Here is a 7,926-nt window from a genome sequence, read left to right as displayed (position 1 = left end):
ATTGAGATTTCCTAAGGTCCCTCCGTTCCTAAATATAATTCATTTTAGAGATTTCAATAAGGGACTACATACGGAGCAAAATGAGTGAATCTATACTTTAAAATATGTCTATATACATCCGTATGTAGCCTCTTATTGGAATCTCTAAAAAGACTTATATTTAGAAACAGAGGGTGTAATGTATTAAAGTTGTTCAACTATAGTAAGACCATCCTTACAATAATAAAGAAAAAACACCAGCTCCTTTGGGGTATATCGACGTTGTCTTCCGCACACTCAGCAGCAGCACGGTGTGAACAAAGCCAGGCCCGTCAATGAGGGCGGCCAAAGTGGCCAACCGCACAGGGCCCCCAAAATCATGGGGCCCCCATCGGAGGGAAAATAGGAGAAAGCCGATTAAGTTTTGGCCCACACGAGTCCATGTTTTCCCTTGCAATCTCCATTGTACATTTTTTAAAATTTAAGGCCCCATTTCATATTTGGTCCCAGGGCCTCAAATTCCTGGAGACGGCCTTGAACAAAGCTCGATACCAACCAGAGCAGGCAAAATTTCGTGTTCTGACCTTTTGTACATATAAAATCGGGATCTAACCCCAGTTTGGATTTTTTTTAAATCTGACCATTTTGCTACTGCCATGAGGCCCGACGGTAGGGTCAGGCAGCCTACCGCCAGGGCTTCTAGCGGTGGCATGGACGGCCCACTGCCGTTACCTAACGGCCAGCGCAGCACCCTACCGCCGCAGGGCGTGGCAGTAGGTTGCCTGACCCTACCGCCGGGCCTCGTGGTGGTAGGGTCCTGTGGTTTTGGGTTTTTACAAGTTTTAGTGATTGTTTTTTTGTAAAGTTTTATCACACGTTTCACATATTTCACAAATAGCAAAATATGAGCTCACATATTAAAAAAGGTTCACATAGCAAATATCAAACAGTTTACACATAGTTTCACAAGTAGCAAATAGCAAATAGCAAACTTGTCCACATAGTTTGACAACCCGAACTAATGCAAATAGTTTCGCAAAAAGCTTTCGCAAAGCCAACAACCGGTTCAACAAGTTCTTAAGACAAGTTTAGAGAGCGGGGAGACGTCTTCAGAGGTCCTTGTATGTTAGGCCTAGCTGTGGAGATAGATACGATAGCGGATCCACCGGTTCAGGCGGAGGCGAAACGGTGGTCGGCATCCGATCGTTCAAGCACTCCCACCATGCCTTGCCCGCTGGAGTTTTCACCTCCGCCCTTCCCCAGTTAATGATATCAAACGCCGATGCACTTGGGGGTGGCATCCTGGCTCTCTCCTCCACATTGCTCTCGAAGTAGATTCTCCGGCCCAAATTGCGCAGCTCCCAGTTGGAGTGCTGCTTGGCAGCTTCAATGCTCCCTTCCCGGCAGACACTGGAGATAGTTGGATCTACCTCAATCTCTGCAATCACTCTCTTCCACTCCTTCACACTCTGCGACCAACACTTTACATCATCGAAGATCCGCTCTGCCCTCTCATGCCACCGCATTGCCCTCGTCGCCTCTAGTGTTGGGGAACATAGTAATTTCAAAAAAATTCCTACGCACACGCAAGATCATGGTGATGCATAGCAACGAGAGGGGAGAGTGTTGTCCACGTACCCTCGTAGACCGACAGCGGAAGCATTTAGCACAACGCGGTTGATGTAGTCGTACGTCTTCATGATCCGACCGATCAAGTACCGAACGCACGGCACCTCCGAGTTCAGCACACGTTCAGCCCGATGACGTCCCTCGAACTCCGATCCAGCCGAGTGTTGAGGGAGAGTTTCGTCAGCACGACGGCGTGGTGACGATGCTGATGTTCTACCAACGCAGGGCTTCGCCTAAGCACCGCTACAGTATTATCGAGGTGGACTATGGTGGAGGGGGGCACCGCACACGGCTAAAAGATCAACTGGTCAATTGTTGTGTCTTTGGGGTGCCCCCTTGCCCCCGTATATAAAGGAGCAAGGGGGGTGTGGCCGGCCAGGGGAGAGGCGCGCCAGGAGGAGTCCTACTGCTACCGGGAGTAGGACTCCCCACCCCCCTTTCCTAGTTGGAATAGGATTCGGGAGGGGGAAAGAGGAGAGAGAGAAGGAAGGGGGTGCCGCCCCCTTCTCCTTGTCCTATTCGAACTAGGGGGGAGGGGCGTGCGGCCCAGCCCTGGCCACCTCTCCTCTTCTCCGTAAAGGCCCACTAAGGCCCATTTACCTCCCGGGGGGTTCCGGTAACCTCCCGGTACTCTGGTAAAATCCCGATTTCACCCGGAACACTTCCGATATCCAAACATAGACTTCCAATATATCAATCTTCATGTCTCGACCATTTCGAGACTCCTCGTCATGTCCTTGATCACATCCGGGACTCCGAAAAATCTTCGGTACATCAAAACATATAAACTCATAATAAAACTGTCATCGAAATGTTAAGCGTGCGGACCCTACGGGTTCGAGAACTATGTAGACATGACCGAGACACGTCTCCAGTCAATAACCAATAGCGGAACCTAGATGCTCATATTGGCTCCTACATATTCTACGAAGATCTTTATCGGTCAGACCGCATAACAACATACGTTGTTCCCTTTGTCATCGGTATGTTACTTGCCCGAGATTCGATCGTCGGTATCTCAATACCTAGTTCAATCTCGTTACCGGCAAGTCTCTTTACTCATTCCGTAATACATCATACCGCAACTAACTCATTAGTTGCAATGCTTGTAAGGCTTAAGTGATGTGCATTACCGAGAGGGCCTAGAGATACCTCTCCGACAATCGGAGTGACAAATCCTAATCTTGAAATACGCCAACCCAACATGTACCTTCGGAGACACCTGTAGAGCACCTTTATAATCACCCAGTTATGTTGTGATGTTTGGTAGCACCCAAAGTGTTCCTCCGGTAAACGGGAGTTGCATAATCTCATAGTCATAGGAACATGTATAAGTCATGAAGAAAGCAATAGCAACATACTAAATGATCGGGTGCTAAGCTAACAGAATGGGTCATGTCAATCACATCATTCTCCTAATGATGTGATCCCGTTAATCAAATGACAACTCATGTCTATGGCTAGGAAACATAATCATCTTTGATCAACGAGCTAGTCAAGTAGAGGCATACTAGTGACACTCTGTTTGTCTATGTATTCACACATGTATCATGTTTCCGGTTAATACAATTCTAGCTTGAATAATAAACATTTGTCATGATATAAGGAAATAAATAATAACTTTATTATTGCCTCTAGGGCATATTTCCTTCAGTCTCCCACTTGCACTAGAGTCAATAATCTAGATTACACAGTAATGATCCTAACACCCATGGAGTCTTGGTGCTGATCATGTTTTGCTCGTGGAAGAGGCTTAGTCAACGGGTCTGCAACATTCAGATCCATATGTATCTTGCAAATTTCTATGTCTCCCACTTGGACTAAATCTCGGATGGAATTGAAGCGTCTCTTGATGTGCTTGGTTCTCTTGTGAAATCTGGATTCCTTCGCCAAGGCTATTGCTCCAGTATTGTCACAAAAGATTTTCATTGGACCCGATGCACTAGGTATGACACCTAGATCGGTTATGAACTCCTTCATCTAGACTCCTTCATTTGCTGCTTCCGAAGCAGCTATGTACTCCGCTTCACATGTAGATCCCGCCACGACGCTTTGTTTAGAACTGCACCAACTGACAGCTCCACCATTCAATGTAAACACGTATCTGGTTTGCGATTTAGAATCGTCCGAATCAGTGTCAAAGCTTGCATCAACGTAACCATTTACGATGAGCTCTTTGTCACTTCCATATACGAGAAACATTTCCTTTGTCCTTTTCAGGTATTTCAGGATGTTCTTGACCGCTTGCCAGTGATCCACTCCAGGATTACTTTGGTACCTCCCTGCTAGACTTATAGCAAGGCACACATCATGTCTGGTACACAGCATTGCATACATGATAGAGCCTATGGATGAAGCATAGGGAACATCTTTCATCTTCTCTCTATCTTCTGCAGTGGTCCGGCGTTGAGTCTTACTCAACTTCACACCTTGTAACACAGGCAAGAACCCTTTCTTTTCTTGATCCATTTTGAACTTCTTCAAAACTTTGTCAAGGTATGTGCTTTGTGAAAGTCCAGTTAAGCGTCTTGATCTATCTCTATAGATCTTAATGCCCAATATGTAAGCAGCTTCACCGAGGTCTTTCATTGAAAAACTCTTATTCAAGTATCCCTTTATGCTATCCAGAAATTCTATATCATTTCAAATCAACAATATGTCATCCACATATAATATTAGAAATGCTACAGAGCTCCCACTCACTTTCTTGTAAATACAGGCTTCTCCAAAAGTCTGTACAAAACCAAATGCTTTGATTGCACTATCAAAGCGTTTATTCCAACTCCGAGAGGCTTGCACCAGTCCATAAATGAATCGCTGGAGCTTGCACACTTTGTTAGCTCCCTTTGGATTGACAAAACCTTCCGGTTGCATCATATACAACTCTTCTTCTAGAAATCCATTCAGGAATGCAGTTTTGACATCCATCTGCCAAATTTCATAATCATAAAATGCGTCAATCGCTAACATGATTCAGACAGACTTAAGCATCGCTACGGGTGAGAAGGTCTCATCGTAGTCAATCCCTTGAACTTGTCAAAAACCTTTTGCAACAAGTCGAGCTTTGTAGACAGTAACATTACCATCAGCGTCAGTCTTCTTCTTGAAGATCCACTTATTCTCAATGGCTTGCCGATCATCGGGCAAGTCAACCAAAGTCCACACTTTGTTCTCATACATGGATCCCATCTCAGATTTCATGGCCTCAAGCCATTTTGCGGAATCTGGGCTCACCATCGCTTCTTCATAGTTCGTAGGTTCATCATGATCTAGTAGCATGACTTCCAGAACAGGATTACCGTACCACTCTGGTGCGGATCTTACTCTGGTTGATCTACGAGGTTCAGTAGCAACTTGATCTGAAGTTCCATGATCATCATCATTAACTTCCTCACTAATTGGTGTAGGCGTCACAGAAACCGGTTTCTATGATGAACTACTTTCCAATAGAGGAGCAGGTATTGTTACTTCATCAAGTTCTACTTTCCTCCCACTCACTCCTTTCGAGAGAAACTCCTTCTCTAGAAAGGATCCATTCTTAGCAACGAATGTCTTGCCTTCGGATCTGTGATAGAAGGTGTACCCAACAGTCTCCTTTGGGTATCCTATAAAGACACATTTCTCCGATTTGGGTTCGAGCTTATCAGGTTGAAGTTTTTTTCACATAAGTATCGCAGCCCCAAACTTTCAGAAACGACAACTTTGGTTTCTTGCCAAACCATAGTTCATAAGGCGTTGTCTCAATGGATTTCGATGGTGCCCTATTTAACGTGAATGCGGCCGTCTCTAAAGCATAACCCCAAAACGATAGCGGTAAATTAGTAAGAGACATCATAGATCACACCATATCAAGTAAAGTACGATTACGATGTTCGGACACACCATTACGCTGTGGTGTTCCGGGTGGCGTGAGTTGCGAAACTATTCCGCATTGTTTCAAATGTAGACCAAACTCGTAACTCAAATATTCTCCTCCACGATCAGATCGTAGAAACTTTATTTTCTTGTTACGATGATTTTCAACTTCACTCTGAAATTCTTTGAACTTTTCAAATGTGTTCAGGACTTATGTTCATCAAGTATATACCCATATCTGCTTAAATTCATCTGTGAAGGTGAGAAATAACGATACCGCCGCGAGCCTCAACATTCATTTGACCACATAAACGTATGTTATGATTTCAACAATCAGTTGCTCGCCATAGTTCCGGAGACGCGTTTTAGTCATCTTGCCCATGAGGCACTGGTTCGCAAGTACCAAGTGATTCATAATTCAAGTGGTTCCAAAAGTCCATCAGTATGGAGTTTCTTCATGCGCTTTTTACAACCGATATGACCAAACGGCAGTGCCACAAATAAGTTGCAACTATCATTATCAAACTCTGCATCTTTTGGCTTCAACATTATGAATATGTGTAATCACTACTATCGAGATTCAATCAAAATAGACACTCTTCAAGGGTGCATGACATAAAAAGATATTTACTCATATAAATAGAACAACCATTATTCTCTGGATTTAAATGAATAACCGTCTCGGCATTAACAAGATCCAGATATAATGTTCATGCTCAACGCTGGCACCAAATACAATATTTAGGTCTAATACTAATCCCGATGGTAGATGTAGAGGTAGCGTGCGACGCGATCACATCAACTTTGGAACCATTTCCACGCGCATCGTCACCTCGTCCTTGCAGTGTTCGCTTAATCCGTAGTCCCTGTCGAGTTGCAAATATTAGCAACAGAACCAGTATCAAATACCCAGGTGCTACTGCGAGCTCTAGTAAGGTACACATCAATTAACATGTATATCACATATACCTTTGTTCACCTTGCCATCCTTCTTATCCGCCAATACTTGGGGCAGTTCCGCTTCCAGTGACAGTCTGCTTGCCAGTAGAAGCACGAGTTTCAGCTTAGGTCCAGACTTGGTTTCTTCTCCTGAGCAGCAACTTGCTTGCTGTTCTTCTTGAAGTTCCCCTTCTTCTTCCCTTTGCCCTTTTTTTTGAAACACATGGTCTTATTTACCATCAACACTTGATGCTCCTTCTTGATTTCTACCTCCGCGACCTTTAGCATTGCGAAGAGCTCGGGAATCGTCTTATCCATCCCTTGCATGTTATAGTTCATCATGAAGCTCTTGTAGCTTGGTGGCAGTGATTGAAGAATTTTTTCAATGACACTATCATCCGGAAGATTAACTCCCAGTTGAATCAAGTGATTGTTATACCCAGACATTTTGAGTATATGCTCACTGACAGAACTATTCTCCTCCATCTTGCAGCTGTAGAACTTATTGGAGACTTCATATCTCTCAATCCAGGAATTTGCTTGAAATATTAACTTCAACTCCTGGAACATCTCATATGCTCCATGACGTTCAAAACGTCGTTGAAGTCCCGGTTCTAAGCCGTAAAGCATGGCACACTAAACTATCGAGTAGTCATCAACTTTGCTTTGCCAGACATTCTTAACGTCGTCAGTTGCATTAGCAGCAGGCCTGGCACCCAGCGGTGCTTCCAAGACGTAATTCTTCTGTGCAACAATGAGGATAATCCTCAAGTTACGGACCCAGTCCGTGTAATTGCTACCATCATCTTTCACTTTGCTTTCTCAAGGAACGCATTAAATTCAACGGAACAACAAGCACGGCCATCTATCATAATCAACATAGACAAGCAAGATACTATCAGGTACTAAGTTCATGATAAAATTTAAGTTCAATATCATTACTTAAGAACTCCCACTTAGACAGACAATCCCTCTAATCCTCTAAGTGATCACGTGATCCAAATCAACTTAAACCATAACGATCATCATGTGAAATGGAGTAGCTTTCCAATGGTGACATCCTATGTTGATCATATCTACCTATATGATTCACGCTCGACTTTCGTCTCAGTGTTCCGAGGCCATATCTGCATATGCTAGGCTCGTCAAGTTTAACCCGAGTATTCTGGCGTGTGCAAAACTGGCTTGCACCCGTTGTAGATGAACGTAGAGCTTATCACACCGATCATCACGTGTGTCTGGGCACGACGAACTTTGGCAACGGTGCATACTCAGGGAGAACTTTTATCTTGATAATTTAATGAGAGATCTTCATATGCTACCGTCAATCAGCAAGATAAGATGCAAGATAAACATCACATGCAATCAATAGTGATATGATATTGGCCATCATCATCTTGTGCTTTGTGATCTCCATCTCTGAAGCACCTTCATGATCACCATCGTCACCGGCGCACACTTGATCCATCGTAGCATCGTTGTCGTCTCGCCAATCTTATGCTTCTACGATATCGCTACGCTTAG

This window comes from Triticum urartu, chromosome 4 (genome assembly GCF_003073215.2).
Source record: "Triticum urartu cultivar G1812 chromosome 4, Tu2.1, whole genome shotgun sequence".
NCBI lineage: Eukaryota > Viridiplantae > Streptophyta > Magnoliopsida > Poales > Poaceae > Triticum > Triticum urartu.
Note: the sequence above shows the minus strand (reverse complement) of the source record.